General features: G+C 38.4%; 1 long non-coding RNA gene across 1 annotated transcript; it reads right to left on the reverse strand.

Annotated features, from left to right (window-relative positions):
- Nucleotides 1–12,862: 12,862 nt before the first annotated feature.
- Nucleotides 12,863–16,281, reverse strand: LOC142169890 (uncharacterized). The gene is made up of 3 exons (XR_012699523.1): nt 15,750–16,281; nt 14,102–14,169; nt 12,863–13,088 (listed from the first exon to the last, which is right to left on the reverse strand). It is a non-coding gene; the product is annotated as an uncharacterized LOC142169890 (long non-coding RNA).
- Between the last annotated feature and the right edge of the window lie 1,090 nt (nt 16,282–17,371).

Here is a 17,371-nt window from a genome sequence, read left to right on the forward strand (position 1 = left end):
TCACTCTGTGGGCCGCATAATGGCCACAGAAGTGAGCAGGAGAAGGGCCAGTCTGGGGGCAATTATGTGGTCGGCTAATAGTTATGCAGACTGCATAGTGACTGCATACACAGACGGTTTTTTTATCGTTTTGGTCTGTAATTATGCGGCCGATATGCGGTCCGCATATCCATTATGCGATCGCATATGCGACCGCAGAACCTGTTCCGGAGCTCCATTTTTGGGTTTTTAAAAACCCGACCCTACTTCATTAAATACATGCTTTGGGTCATCTTTTAGCAAAAATCTGATGTTTTAGAGAGAAGGGAGAGTGTTTTAGAGAGAGAGGAAAACCCTAGGAAAATTATTCATCAATTTTTGCTCAAATCTTGGAAGATTAACAAGGAAAACCCACAAGTTCTTCATCTAAGAGGTAAGGTTCCATACCCTAGTTTTCAATTTTGAATTTGGGTAGAAGATGGCTGATTAGGAGTATGATTCATGGGTATGAGATTATTATTTATACATGCATGTACCAATAAGAATTGTGGGAAGATTGTTGAGTTGAAATAAGTAAGGATTGGGTTGTAGAGTGAAGGAAATCTTGCAGAAGAACCTTGTGGTTAAATTTGCACACCTAATGTCTGATAAAATACTCAAATTAGCTGAGACCATGAATATCTTCCTAATTATGGTTCAATTTTGTTATGTCTCAAAATAGATCGGGATTGCTAAGAATTCAGGATCATTCTAGAGTTAAGGAAGCTCGATTGAGGTATGTTGGCTAAACTTTCTCTCTTGGAATTGAATTCCATAATGTTTCCGTAAGTTTCAAAGTATGATTTATGTATTAAAAGGTTATGGCTTTGAGTCGTGTTTCAATGAAAGATAGTATGCTAAATTGTGTGAGAAAATCTCAATATTCTTAAGACTCTTAATTGCTCATATGTGTACCTAAAGTCTTGATTTGGAAATGTCTTATTGTTGATAATCTATAAAGATGGTTGGAAGTGAAATAAGTTAATTGGGGATATAGAGTGTGGCCAACGTGCCAAGAATTTAAGTTATGATTGTGTCTAGTAGTGCAAATGATTTGAGAAGATGCGATAAAGAATGTGAAATGAGCCTCGACTCAATTGTTTAAAAATGACTTTGAAGATAGAATTGTCTAAAAGCTTTTGTACTAAATTCATGCCCATTAGTGGCTACTTTAACTAATGCTTTGATTTATAAATATATCCAGTGTGATTCGAGTTCTATATACTCATGTGTTGAAATTGTACATTGTCATTTCTGGGGAAGAGTATTGCAAGAGTAAATGGTGTATTGACTGTTTATGATTTTTCATGTGTGTTTCTATTGTTCGTTGGTATGCCTCATTCTTTGGGAATAAACCATTTGTGTTTGGAGTTTCCATTTCAAATGGATTTGAAGTATATGATTTTTGAAATATCCTATATGTTAATACTTGATGGTGATCTTTGAAATTGAAAGAGGTGAAAGTGTGGAATATGAAATACGGCCATCATGCCAGAAATAAAGAATCTTGTGAATGGCCTAATGAGCCAAGGAAATATTGTCGTTGTGAATGACTGGAAATTCTAATGAGAATTCATACAATGTGAAAGATGTTGAGGTGAGTACAATTGTATTTATGATATTTCTGTTTACAAATCAAATCAAAACTATTTTTGGGAGCATCATTAGGAATACCAAGGAAGGGTGGGTCATAAGGCCCACACCTGAAACTACACGTGCCGGTATAGGGTTGGATTGGGATTATTCCCCTTATTTGGGATGAAATTGGAACTTTTGGAAATTGTGATATTATTCCCCTTAATTGGGATGAAACTGGAACCTTTGTGGATTGGATAAGTCAACCCACACGACATATGTGGGAAGGCGGCCTAGCTGATCGGGTGGAGATCAGACGCCATATTGCACATATGGTGGTACTACTCTTGGTAACAACTTTCTTTCGCATCACATGTCAAACCACATTGTTCGTGGGGAGATGGCCTAAACGATCGGACGTGATCGGACTCCGTGCTAACAAAGACAGTGGTATATCGGTACTAATGATCTCCCAACCAAAATTATATATGAAGTTCGTATTTTAAAAATTATTATGTTTTAACTGGACGTTTGGATATTATTGATTGTGAATTGCTGTTTCTATGTGTTGCCTTTTCTTATATGGGCATTCTATTTTGAAAGAGGATTTTTAGCTATACATACTAGTGCTATTTGACAGTACTAATGTCCCTTTTGTCGGGGGTGCTGCATCTTTAATGGATGCAGGTGGTTCTTCAGCAGGCGGCATTGATCAGTGATAGCAGTACACTCTTTTCAGCTGATTTGGTGAGCCCTACTTCATTTCGGGGTCATGTATCTTTTGTTTCTCATGTACTGTGTTTTGAGGTATAGCCGGGGCCTTATTGCCGGCATTTCCATATTACTCTTCTATTGTACTTAGAGGCTCCGTAGACAGGTTGTGGGTTATGGTTGATGTTGGGAATTGAACTAGAAATGTTGGTACTTGGAAATTATGTTTTTCATTAATTCTATAAACTCGTAATGTTTTGGAAATTATGAATGAATCTGCTAATGGGAATGAAAAGGAAGTTGTTAATAAAATCTTTTTAGTGATTGGTTAATGGAGTACATCTCCTCTTTATTCATGGATGAGTTTGGGTAGAAGGAAGTCTAATAGGCTTGCTCGGCCGGGTTCTCTCGGTTGAGCGTCGGTCGCGCTCCCTGAGTTTGGGGCGTGACATCAACTTTCGAACCTGTCGGTCAAAAATGGCCACCGGTTCCACATCATAAGTCAAATTACCGTCCAGCTGCACTGTACTGAAATCCAAAATATGATACGGATTCCCAACATACTTTTAGAGGATGGACACATGGAATACTGGATGAACACCTGATAGACTAGGTGGCAATGCAAGTTCATAAGCCACCTCTCCAATCTTCTTAAGTGTTTCAAAAGGCCCAATATACCGAGGGCTCAACTTGCCCTTCTTCCCGAACCTCAACGCACCCTTCATGGGTCAAATCTTGAGTAGAACCTTCTCCCCAACCATGTAAGCAACATCACGGACCTCCCGGTCGGCATAACTCTTCTGTCTAGACTGAGTCGTGCGAAGCCGCTCCTGAATCAATTTAACCTTCTCCAAAACATCCTGAACCGAATCAGTACCCAATAGTCTAGTCTCACCCAGCTCAAACCAACCCACCGGAGACCGACATCGTCTCCCATATAAAGCCTCAGACGGAGCCATCTGAATGCTCGATTGGTAGCTGTTATTGTAAGCAAACTCTGTCAGTAGCAGAAATTGATCCCAAGAACCCCCTGAAATCTATAACACAAGCGCGTAGCATATCTTCCAATATCTGAATAGTGCGCTCGGACTGTCCGTCCGTCTGAGGGTGAAATGCTGTACTCAGTTGAACCTGTGTACCTAATTCTCGTTGTACTGCCCTCCAAAATTGTGATGTAAACTGCATGCTAAGAGTTGTTCCTAAACCTTCGAATCACTATTCCACCTTACCATGTATATACCCGGGGGTGATCCCGCGTCATCATATTCTATATAGGCCTGACAACACAACATAACTGAAAATCATTCATTTAACCTTAGCCCAAAAACCTTGGAGCCTCATTTCTAACATCTAGAACTCTTTTCAAGACCCGAATCTCACATCCACACACTATATAAGTCCGAACAAACTGTACCAAGCCATAGCCATAACTCACGATGTGATCACATGATATATCACACAACTCGCATACTTGCAGCACCATTTTCGATATCGGTAACTACTCCAAACCAACCAAGTACTATATTAAATCCCACATCCCACAAAACCTCATTCCAAAACTTTCCTACACTGCTGATAATAAAAGAAACACGTGGAATTTCATAACCCCTTATCAGATCAACAAGTCATGGAGTTATCTTGCCCCAACCAGAACCATAATCACTTTCTAAGCCGACTTTCAATGTCATCCTCCCAAATATACCATAATCAAACCTGATAGTACCCACTCTAGGTCTAATGACCATATATTATTAAACACAACTATCCCACAAACATTCCACAACAATCTAATCCAATCCGCAAACTGCGCAATCCGTGTACCCAAAAATGGAAAAATGTTTCAAAGAAGAGAACTGTTTCGCTAGTTCAACAAGCACTTCTACAACCGACATGCTATGAGCTCACCATACATGGCAAAACCAAGACACACGAATATAATAACGGTAACCAGCTCTCCTAGAGCTCATATTAAGATCAACCCGCATGGACAACTCACATGCTATTGTATCAATATATGAATCCGCACAGACAACTCACGTGTCAATAACATAATCCGCCTGGCATGGTCGCAGGCCTCCAATCCAAGCATATCATATAGGAGAAACCAAATAAGTACACATGTCTATGATAAATTAAATAAAATTCACATGATCCTGGACTGGTATAAATAACACGCCATAGAGTAGGCATGTGCAAAGTGCGCTATCATAACTCAAATCGGCAAGTGAACACAGAAATAGTAACTACCCAGTTTATTCAAGGAATTAGCCTCTTTGTAACCTCAAGTTTAGCCCAGATGGTTCTCAACAAAGGTACGAATACGAGAAACATCATAACTTTACGCTTAACTATCAACTCTAGGCATATCATAGTCTAAACATTTTCCCGAGTCTGAATACTTGCCTCGATGCCCGCACATGGGCTCAAATCTCACATATATATATACGCACTTGTAGCGCGTAGTCATCACAAAGGCAACTAGTGCCTCCACTGAGTTAAAATAAAATACTCACCCCAAAGAGGCTGCAACCCTAAAACAATATGCTTTAGAGAACGCCCAGTCTCCACATTCATAGAACACAGGAATCGCCGTGACTGGTCCCAACTCCAGCACTCGAATGACTAACACATCTTTCACGCATGATCATCCCATGAGGAATACTTCCATATTTCCTCCCGTGCCACATAGCAATAATTGGAATATCAACAGTCTATTAACCATGTGAGTATTGCAATACCGATGACATCCGAAAGTCAAAACACAATGCCCCTTTTGAAATGCACACCCTTCTCATGGATTACCGAGTAGTTATAATATCTGTCTAAACATCTGAAATTGACCATTCTGTCCATAATTCGTGGTTTTGCTTTCCAGAATGAACTGCCACCTTGTACATGTAAGTCTTAATCCCGCACAACACACCACATCTATTATGCCATCATGTGACAAGCACGAGAATCTCCTTATTAACTCTGAGTCACACATATTACATAGCCGATCAATTAGAAACCTTCCATTTCCTCTCATCCATGAGGAATTCACAATGCACAACATGTCTCCCACACCGGTTGAAATATCTAGTTAAAATCATGGTAGAAACCATCAAGAACACTTTCAAATCCATTTACACATAACCAAGCTATCAAAACTAAATTCCTCTAACTCGACCAATCCACGCAGGTCACCAAACCCAAGAATATTGCCACTGAAACATCTGTAAAGTCTCACCACATCATAATTATCCCAAAAGGATCGAACATACCATTACCATACTGGTCTAGCCTACTACCTAGTTATCCTATTTTTCTTCGAGTTTCTTCTGAATTACCCTCAAGTTGACACTTTTCCTTTTCAGAACACTACGATCTTTACCCAAAGCTCACTATATTCTTCTTAAGCACCTTATGTGAATTTAAAATTGTTCCTCTTTCCTTTCTTATACTGAAATGTAGAATCCACAGTCAAACAGAATTATCGCACGTCCCGATACTATCCAATGTAAGTAACCGATTCTAGTGATATACAAATTCGAAAAATTTTCAATTGCCACATATACATTTTGAATCTATTAGAACCCTCTCGAGAGTCATCCACTGTGTTCAAATCTAATTTGCTCCGCCCAAACGGGCCGAAAGACACGTGTTCCTTTAGCACACTCAACACTCAAAGAAATAACCTTGCCTTAACACGACCAATCAAATTCATAATTCGTGTGCACTACATCCTTCAAATTAATAATTTAATCATTCCATAATTTATATATTTTCATAAAGTACAATGTAACCTGTATCCAAAAATTTCCTTACCCGAGTCATCCTCGATCTCCACCTCTGCAAGTCATAACTAACCCACAAGTATACCTCAGACCAAAACTAAAATTTAACATATATGTATGAAATTGAATTGTCAATAGCAGGCTCCCCCACTTGGCTCAAAGCCATACAACAAAACACTCCATAACTCACAATATCATACTTTATTACTTCCATAATACCGCAGTCAGTTCAAAGAAAATTCTTCTCAAGCTTACGCAACACTCACCATAAAATACCTCAATCATCTGCTAAGTTCGCATTTATTCTCGTGACAGTCAAGTCAACTTTCTCAACAGGATTCAAATTCAAATCTCAACACATACGCCTAGCTGGTAGAAAAGAAACTCTCCACTCAACATCATAAGGAATACACCTACGTAGATTACTCCGCAGGAGATAACCCACCTGCTTAGCCTCAAATTGACATATAGCTATACCCTTTCGCAGCCACAATTACCACAGAATCACTTAATATTTCTGAGTTTGAACTCATCAATACGACATGAAGATCTACTTCGCTCCATAATTAAACACCATGATAGATCCCTTAACGCACTCACAACTCAAGAATGTGCGTCACATCAATACATGAATCAAGTACCCAATAGCAAACTATGAGTCACAAGTAAATTTTATTTGTCTCATTCAATCCATCTGAACACATCCCGCATTCACATCATACTTATCATATAGTCATTCAACTGCTTATCGAACCATAAATTCCACTCATAGGAATACTACCGAACGCATAAGTCCAATTGCACTGGTTCTCATAATCGAAACTACCGAGCATAAGATGCGGTCTAACTTCGGCCTCAAGTCCTCCAGACTGGCCCATCAAGAAAACACAGAATACTCATCTCGAACCTCGTTCATGGAATCACAAGCCACCGATACACAGCTAATACTGAGCGCTCACATGCTTACACGAATGCGTAGAAGGAATTTGTCATACCCCGAACCTGGGGGGGCGAGACCGACACCCAGTGCCTCACCTATCCTTGCGTACCAGCTTGCAACTAAGGGACTCTGAATATATGATATCATACTTTGTCTATGGGAAATATTGCAAAACAACTACGAATGCTGGCTAGATATCAATATAAAACTGGGCCGACAAGGCCGTCATAATTATTACAGCTGACAAACCAACCAAATATACATACAAGGCCTGCAAGCCCAACATACTGTACTAACTGAAAGGATATGTCTACAAGCCTCTACTGATGGATATACTATGATCGGAACAGCTCCCCGACCTACTCATAACATATATACATATATATACAAGATGTACATAAGGTTCTAGACCCGGCAACTCCGAAAGGCATGGAGCTTATTGATCAAGCTGAACTCGGGCAACACTTACTGAGGAGGTCTACCCGTCTGTCTGTCTGAACCTGCACGCATGAAATGCAGCGCTCCCAGAAAAGGGTCATCAGTACGAAATAATGTATCGAGTATGTAAGGCAATATACTGAAAGGTGAAACTGAACTGATAATATAATAACTGAAAGCAACTAGGAGTCAAAGATAATCTGAAGGTATGCTTACCTGCTGATACTGACTCAACTCTCTCAATATAGTAAGTAAAATAGCTGTCCGGCCTTATAAGGCTCGGTATATACATATAACTGCTCTTCCGTAGTAGGCTCGCTCATAGGCGCTCGGCCATACTAGGCTTTGTATCTCGGCCATGTTGGGCTCGCTCATAGGCGCTAGGCCACAGTAGGCTCGGTATATATCTTACCATCTGATCAGAGATTGCCCAATAGGGGCCTGCCCATCGATTATAGCTCGATGGTAATGAAAATACTGTAATACTGTATATATAGACTTTTTGCTCTCTTGACTGGAAAAAGAAAATACTCAATTGAATATGAAGTCCCAATAAAGAGAATATTGTAACTTACCAAACTAGAAAAATATACGTAAATTTCGGGATATGAATTTTTCTTTATGCTTCGTTATCAAACTCGTATAATTACAAGATCATGCCAAAATGAAAGAAGGGATTAGCCTTAACATACCTGTAGTAGAAAAAAATCCGTGTGATAATTTTGAGAAGGTTTATACCGTACTCCCTTAAAATTGCAAAATCTCTATCCGATCTATTAAAGACCCGTACCCTTCTATGTTAGCTTCAATTTGCCTTCACGTTCGCTTCAATTAGCATTTCTGATGGCTATAGAGAGTCTACTAGAGAGCTCTTTCCTAATCCCTCAAAATGTTAGATATATGAAGCCTTTTAATTAGCTAAAGGTTATGTAGCTTTTTATTGAATTTCAAGGTTTTGCTTTCGCTAGTTGCCACCTAACCCAACATGACTAATGAGTCATTTGGTTTGGGTGGTGGCTTGCTGCCACATGGTGTGGGGGAGGGGTTTTATTCTTATCCAATAATCAATTAACTAATTAGGTAATATCCCGCTACCCGATAATTAACCAATTACCCGCATAATTAAGAATTGTCTCAAATTACTTAAACATTCTACTTATTTAATACCCTTTATACATCCTACTATCATGGTCATATGGTACCTTGTATGGTAATAATCCATAAATATCGGGTATATCGCTCGGCCCGCATTTTATCCCAATATGTCAAACTTGGACGAAAATTCATTTTCTTTGACTTGCTTCCCCTCTCACCTTCACGAATTACTCATTACTTGTTTGAAATAGTATGATGCTTATAATTTCAAAATAATGTCATTCCCGAACTTACGTCGATTAACTTACGACGAAACTTTAACATACGAAAATGCGGGATGTAACATCATTCCTCCCTTTGGAACATTCGTCCTCGAATGTTGACTGATGCACTTATCATTCTCATAACCCATAGCTCTTACAAATACTTTAGTGCTCCTCTTACCATCTAGGCAACTGTGCTGTGAATAAGTCCAAAGGCTAGGGCATTCCCCCCTTTAGGCCTCTTTCTCATACCATGACTTGTGGTCGGGATCTTTCCAATCTCGTAACTTTTGCTACCTCCTATCATGCAACCTCTACGATACTGACCTTGTAAGTGTGCCTATGTGACTCTTATCTCCTTTTTCCTCCAACTTTTAGCCAATCTCTAGTCCTTACTTTGTAAACATATACAAGGCTTAATAGGATGCCTCTCTGGGAATCTATAGGTGTACTGAAATTCTTCGCTCGGTACTTTGTAGAACTTGCGATTATGGTTATATATTATTTCATAGACCTGGTTATCCATTCGCATGACGTTACTGCATCTACGTAGGTCATACTATATCATAATTCTTACTTCGATTTATCGTTACTGAGGTCTACAACCAAATCCAGGTTACTCTCGTTGCTTACCGTTAAGACTGATGGTCTAATCTCATCTCATACTGTTGAACTTTTATCCATCTATTGTTGATTAACCTTAATGTTGATTCATCATCTACCACTGATAACTTGATCTCTTATGTAACACCGCCGCTAGGGCTCGCGTCTCATCGGGGACATCTGGAGTAATTAGATTGATCCACCTAGGGGTGATACTATTCTTCTATAACCGTACTTTATAGCATCCCAATGTGACTCACCTTATATGGGTATTTTAGTCCCTTACAATTCATGAAATCCTTTTCCCCTTTTTTTTTCTCCTCCAAATCGTTACTCAAGCGAAGGCCCAAATGTCATCCTTTATTTGTCACAATTACACCCTCATTTTATTACCAGGTCAGCATTCCATTTCTTCTAAATGCTACTAGTCTTAGACTCCTTTGAGCTCACTCAGGCTATACTGAGCTTTATATAATTTATAGAATCCATCAGCTCTCTCTCATTTTCGTGGGCTTAATCCTGAGGGCTTATCCATTCTTGTCACCTTCTCATTTGCCCTTTCTTATCTTTACTCCTGTCTTCCTACAACCTTATCGTTTTATCATACTTTAGCTTGCGATCGATTCCCTTATGCTTTTTTGGAACATCAAGCGAGACATCGCATGTTCTCTAATTCTTCTTTATTCTCTTAAATAGACCTTTCAGTGCCTAGAAACCATAGGCTGGAAGATATGCCACTGACGATGCTGCTATTATTCCTGGATACTGAATCCCAGTGCCTCTAGTCTTTTACATGAAGTATGGACCACTCTCATCATTCTATATTTGAGTATTTCGTACGTTGTTCATCTTTACCTTACTTACTTTAAAATATCACCTCACATTCTTCTATCTCTCTTTCATAACCTCCCTCCCACATAGGTATAAATCATATCCACCATTTGAAGATCTATTATAATACTTGCACCTCTGGTGCCTATACAATCCGGTGGGAGCTCCATACTGAATTCTTATGAGGCTAGTATTTTCCTAACTTGCTTTATCGTAGAGACGTTATAGAATATGGTTGTTGTACTATCTCTCTTGCAACTCTGATATTAAAAGTGATCATGCTATATTCTCAATCATGATTCCTATAACTTCTGGGTCTAATAAACGAATTCCTGATTTACTTCGTTGATGTAACTTTTTAGTTTCCTCCTTCTGATCGGCCTTTATGTCGGCCTAACTTATCTCCCGATCTATGGTTCATGGTATTAGTTATTCTGTTTAGCCTTTCATAGGAGTTGATAAATATGCATGATACAATCCTTTAACAATTTAATCCTTCGTCTATGACTTGGGCTCAATTCTTTCTTTTAACGTATACCAGAATATTCTACGGTTGTAGATGCTGCACGTATAAAACTCCGAACCCTTAAGTGCGTTCATAACGTAACCCACTCTGGATCATTGATCGAATAATTTCTTTTGTTCTATCTTAGCTTTCTTTAACGTAAACTATTACTTTTCCTGGTCTTTCTGCCCCCTTGTTGTGTACATATTTATCTTATCTTAGTTCCCACACATGCCGGAGGTTTCGTGCAACTCATATGATCTCGAATATTACTTTTAATTTTACTTCCCGTTCATTAGCCGTGGTAGGTGCCACTTTCCTTTGGAGTGCTTACAATGTTGTTGTGAGACTGTTGTTACACGATCATTTCCTCTTTAGGTTATGGTGCTTAGGTTGCAGCCTTCTTCCTTATTTCCTCAGCTAGTCTTTCGTTGTAGTACTTAGGGAGAACCCTTGACTCTTGTAAAGCTGTGAGCTTATTACAGACCTTTTGATGTCCTTCGTTGCTTATAATCATTCATAGTTGCTTACCTCCATACCCTTGTGCTTGTAGGGTTGCTCCTGAACTGATATTTGGATAGTCTTCCCAGTGGCACTTTCTTTTATCCCCGTAACACTCATACAATACCTTTAACTAAATCGACTCCTATTTGAATATATCTCACCTATTATAATGACATTACTGTGGGGCTGAATTCCCTATGTTGGGGTTTATTATATTTATCTTGCATAATCTGCTGATTTGTCTGTAACCTCTTGTCTAGTCATGACTAGGCTCTTCCTAAATCAACTAGTACTACTATATATAGCTCGATGGTAATGAAAATACTGTAATACTGTATATATAGACTTTCTGCTCTCTTGACTGGAAAAAGAAAATACTCAATTGAATATGAAGTCCCAATAAAGAGAATATTGTAACTTACCAAACTAGAAAAATATACGTAAATTCCGGGATATGAATTTTTCTTTATGCTTCGTTATCAAACTCGTGTAATTACGAGATCCTGCCAAAATGAAAGAAGGGATTAGCCTTAACATACCTGGAGTAGGAAAAAATTCGTGTGATAATTTTGAGAAGGTTTACACCGTACTCCCTTAAAATTGTAAAATCTCTATCCGATCTATTAAAGACCCGTACCCTTCTATGTTAGCTTCAATTTGCCTTCACGTTGGCTTCAAGTAGCATTTCTGTTGGCTTCAGAGAGTCTCCTGGAGAGCTCTTTCCTAATCCCTCAAAATGTTAGATATATGAAGCCTTTTAATTAGCTAAAGGTTATGTAGCTTTTTATTGAATTTCAAGATTTTACTTTAGCTAGTTGCCACCTAACCCAACATGACTAATGATTCATTTGGTTTGGGTGGTGGCTTGCTGCCACATGGGGTGGGGAGGGGTTTTATTCTTATCCAATAATCAATTAACTAATTAGGTAATATTCCGCTACCCGGTTATTAACCAATTACCCGCATAATTAAGAATTATCTCAAATTACTTAAAATTCTATTCATTTAATACCCTTTATACATCCTACTATCATGATCATATGGTACCTTGTATGGTACTAATGCATAAATATCGGGTATTATCGCTCGGTCCGTATTTTATTCCAATATGTCAAACTTGGACGAAAATTCATTTTTTTTACTTGCTTCCCCTCTCACCTTCACGAATTTACTCATCACTTATTTGAAATAGCATGATGCTTATAATCTCAAAATAATCTCATTCCCGAACTTATGTCGATTAACTTACGATGAAACTTTAACATACGAAAATGCGGGATATAACAGAATTCAAAGAATTATGTTTCAAGCTGAATCAATTCCGCACGATAGAATACAAGAAAGTGAAATTTTCCTAAGGGTTCGGCAGCCTCTCGAAGATAAGTACAGACGTCTCCATACCGATCCGCAAGACTCTACTAAACCTGCTCATGAGTCGTGAGACCTATGTAACTTAGCCTCTGATACCAACTTGTCACGACCCAAAATCACACATGTCGTGATGGCGCCTATCTTAATACTAGGCAAGCCGTCAACCTTCATAAACCACAATTTCTTTTAAATGCGAAAAATATAATAATTAATTTAAGAGAAAATCCCAACATACTGATATAAATACACTTCCAAAACCTGGTGTCACTGAGTACATGAGCATCTATACATTACAAGTCTAGAAAAATCCGGTCTATAATAATCTGAGACCAAATACAATAAATAAAAGAGTAGGGAAGGAGAGACAAGGTCTGCAAAACATAGCAGCTACCTCTGAATCTCCGGAAAATCAACTGTGTGAAATAATCAACACCCACTGTGTCCGGGATCACCTGGATCTGCACACGAAGTGCAGGGTGTAGTATGAGTACAACCAACTCAGCAAGTAACAATAATAAATAAGGAACTGAAAGTAGTGATGAGCTTCTCTGCTAAGTCCAAATAGAGTACTTTCCAACATAAAAGGATAGGAATGCTCTCAAGTTCAACATTTAAGATTTCACTGAAATTTCATAACAAGTTTGACCGAAACAGAAAATAATATTTTTCTGAAATTTTCAAAATAATGATATATGACAACTGAAATGCAGTAAATAATGAAATCAATGCGCCCTCTCAGAGTAACAGTCACTCAGTCCTCCCATTCACTCCAACCTCATAGTCACTCTTTCCTCACAGTCACTCATTCCTCATAGTCACTCATCACTCGGCACTCGGCACTTGCACTCGGCACTCACACTCGACACTCGCTCTCAGTAGGTACCTGTGCTCACTGGGGGTCTGTACAGACTCTGGAGGGGCTCCTTCAGCCCAAGCGCTATATCAAGCCAATCATGGCAAAAATCAATAAAACATAATGCGGCGTGCAGCTGGATCCATAAATATCCTCACAATTAGACTCTCGGCCCCACTCAGTCATCAATCTCTCCAGTCTGTCTGGCTCTCAAAAATCATGATAATCAGCCCAAAATTGATAATATGATGATTTAATAAATAACAATAGAGATCGAGATATAATATGAAATGAATAAACATAACTGAGTGTGAAATTACAATTTGAACATATAATTCAACCACAGAAATGACCCTAGTAGGTACCAATAATAACAACATATGTCTAAGTATGATTTTTAATACGAGTCTCAGCTCAATTTTCCCTAACACATAGAGAATGTACAGATATCAACAGATAATTCAACTACACAGTTCCATGGAATTTGACCAAGTCACAATTCCTACGGTGCATGCCCACACGCCCGTCACCTAGCATGTGCGTCACCTCAAAACTAATCACATAACATATGATCCGGGGTTTCATACCCTTAGGACTAAATTTAAAACTGTTACTTACCTCAAACCGTGTAATTTCTTATTCCACTAAGCCTTTGCCTCGTGAATTGGCCTCCAAACGCCTCGAATCTAGCCACAAATAATTCGATTCAGTCAATAAAAATTGTAGGAATTAATTCCATATGAAAATACAATTTTTCCATAAAAATTCAAATTTTCATCCAAAAATACCTGTGGGTCCCATGTCTCAGAACCCGAAAAAAGTTACAAAATATGAATTCCCATCCAACCACGAGTCCAACCATATAAATTTCACCAAATTCCGACATCAACTCGACCCTCAAATCTTCAATTAAAGTCTTCAACAAGCCCAATTCACCCATACATATCCCTTTTATCCTTAATAGATTTCATCATTGGCCTTTAAGCCCCAATCTAGGTTATATGATTCAATATTTAATCATTATTAAGCTATTGAGGCACTAGAATCACCAACCATCCTAACAAGATTCAAAAATTCACTATTCATCTTCTTCTCCCTTCAAGAACCCTAACTCACAATACCCATTTGAAGGACTAGCATAATTCTTCAACCAATTGGTACTTTCTACTTCACAATACATTCCAAATACTTAATCCACAATTGTATTTAAGTGTAGGGTGAAAAATTTACCTCTTGTATCTCAAACCCTAACTTGAACTCTTTTGAATGATTCTTGAAGATTAGAGAAATCCCTATGAATTTCAATCCATGTAGATGTTAATACTACCATTAACTAGTGTTAATCCATTATAAAAATATCATAAAACTCACCTTTGATATGTATTTGGGTTGAGGATGCTCCACCTTCTCTCTAGAACCCAAAACTTAGCCAAAAATGTTATATTTTTCTCTCTCCCCGAACCTCCCCTGTTTTATAGAAAACGAGTTGCGTAGGCTGGTTGCGTAGCCTACACAGATTGGCTATGCAGCTTAACCCTCCCCTTCACTTCATGCTGATTTTGCCTACGCAATGGTGTGTAGGCTATGCAAGACTCGCGTAGCTGTTCTGTCACCCTTTAGTAAAAGGGTCATAACTTCTTGTAGAATTCTCTGAATAACGAACGGTTTGATGCGTTGGAAATTAGACTCCCGAATAACGAATGGTTTGATGCGTTGGAAATTAGACTCAAAGGGATTTAATTTTATAGGTTATACACCATATAAATCTTCATAGCTTGAGAGTTATTCTCGTTTGAAGTTATATCTTGTGCAAACTCACTTGAAACTTTATCCCATCATATAATTTTCAACTTGACTTAGCCTTAGGGCTCTTCTTAGACCTTAAACCATTTTAATGCACCTCATACATATATTATCATGATCAATTGATATCATTCAAATTACCAATTTTGTTCATACCCGAATTGATATAATTAGCACCCCGCCAATCTTCTTAATGGTCTTAAAACACTTAGAAATATTTTCGGGGTGTTACAGTAACCAAGGCCTTTTGACTAAAGGAAACATGCTTCTTAACAGAGCTGAATGATCATGCTACTATAATAGATTTTAATTATAAGTCCTAAAGACATGAGTGCTAATGTCCCCTTTTGTACAAAACTACAAACATATTTTGATTCAGTTAAACAGAGGCAAACCTAACACGTGATTCAATAATACGGTATGTTACTAATATAAGAATAATAGGATAAGGTCGAGTTTTTACCTTCCACGGGGCAGTGAACTGAGGGCTTTCGAGACTCCACATCTACTCCACAAGACAAGAGTTGAGCGAGGAAATTGAAGGACTTTTTGAGTATCAGATTGTAAGTACTAAAACAAAGATTAAGATTGGAAGATTCAGTTGAGTTGAGAGATTATTCTTTTTACAGTGTTCAAACTTTATTTTCGTCTGAAGACTTTGGGGAGTATTTATAGATGCAACTTAGGGTTTATGGGGTAGAGATTGAGCGGAATTTCAAAATTGGAGACAAAAATATTCAAAAATTCAAACGTTTGTAACCGTTTGAGAATCAAACCTCAAAAAAAAGAATTTAATTCAAAAAGTTCTTTGGCCTCTTCTTCTGACCAAATCTCGTGTCAGAGGTAGATATTCAAAAAGGCGCAAAGAGGGGAGAGGGAAGAGAGGAGATCGTCTGGAAAGTGTTCTTTTGCACGAAAATGGTGGAATAAATTTGGCTTGGAGATGGAGGAGTTTGGAATTTCGCTCAAAGAAGGAAGGAAGAGAATGGGCGACTGTTTGGGCAGAAAAGAGGATGGGCGTAGAATTTTAGGGATTAGGCTAATTGGGCTGGGTTTTGGTCTGAAGGTTGGGCTTGGAATGGTCTGCCCCTTCTTCAAATTAATTTAATTGGGCTCCCATATCATAATAATTTGGACTCAATAAAAATAATTTGAGCATATATAATATTATATTTTAAATAAGTAATTAACTCAACAATAGTCATATTAACGGTAATATTAATAATAATGCTAATAGTACTAATAACAAAATAATAGTTTTTGTAATAGTAGTAATATCTTCAATAATTATAATTATAATAAATAGTTTTTGATGACTAGGGAGCGCCAGAAAATTAATAAGAAGAATGGTAGGACAAAATTGGGTATCAACAGTAGGTCCATCCGTTCCATTTGAAACATCGATACGAATTCCCTGAGCATTTCGTTATCTCTTTGTTTTGCCTTGAAAAGGTCCAATTTCCTGGTATCGACCTTGATGGCCCCGGCATTCGCTTTCACAAAGGCATTTGCAAGCATAGCAAACGAATCAATAGAATTTGGAGGTAAGTTGTGATACCATATCATTGCTCCTTTGGATAGGGTTTTCCCGAACATTTTTAGTAAAACCGACTCGATTTCGTCATCTTCTAAGTCATTTCCCTTGATGGCACACGTGTAGGACATCACGTGCTCATTTGGATTTGTGGTTCCATTATACTTCAAAATTTCGGGCATACGAAACTTTCTTCGGGATTGGCTTCCGTGCCACACTCGAAGGGAAAGACTTTTGGACAAATTTCTTGGAATCCAGACCTTTCAATATTGGGGGCGCTCCTGGGATTTGATCGACTCTAGAGTAATAGGTCTCTACTTTTTTGTCGTTGGCCTCAATTTTCTTCTCCCCCGATTCCACCCGCTTTATCAGTTCCTCAAGACTTTTTATTATTTCGGGGTTGGTCCCGGGCTCAGCTTCACCCCGCCTTTCTGTGGCTTGCTCATTTCTTCGAGTGTTTTTCGGAGATGGTTCAGACTTAACTCAGCTGGGGGCACAACTTTAATTCTGTAGCTATGCTATCGCTGCCTATTGGGCATGTAACATTTTGA

Source organism: Nicotiana tabacum, chromosome 15 (assembly GCF_000715075.1).
Source record: "Nicotiana tabacum cultivar K326 chromosome 15, ASM71507v2, whole genome shotgun sequence".
NCBI lineage: Eukaryota > Viridiplantae > Streptophyta > Magnoliopsida > Solanales > Solanaceae > Nicotiana > Nicotiana tabacum.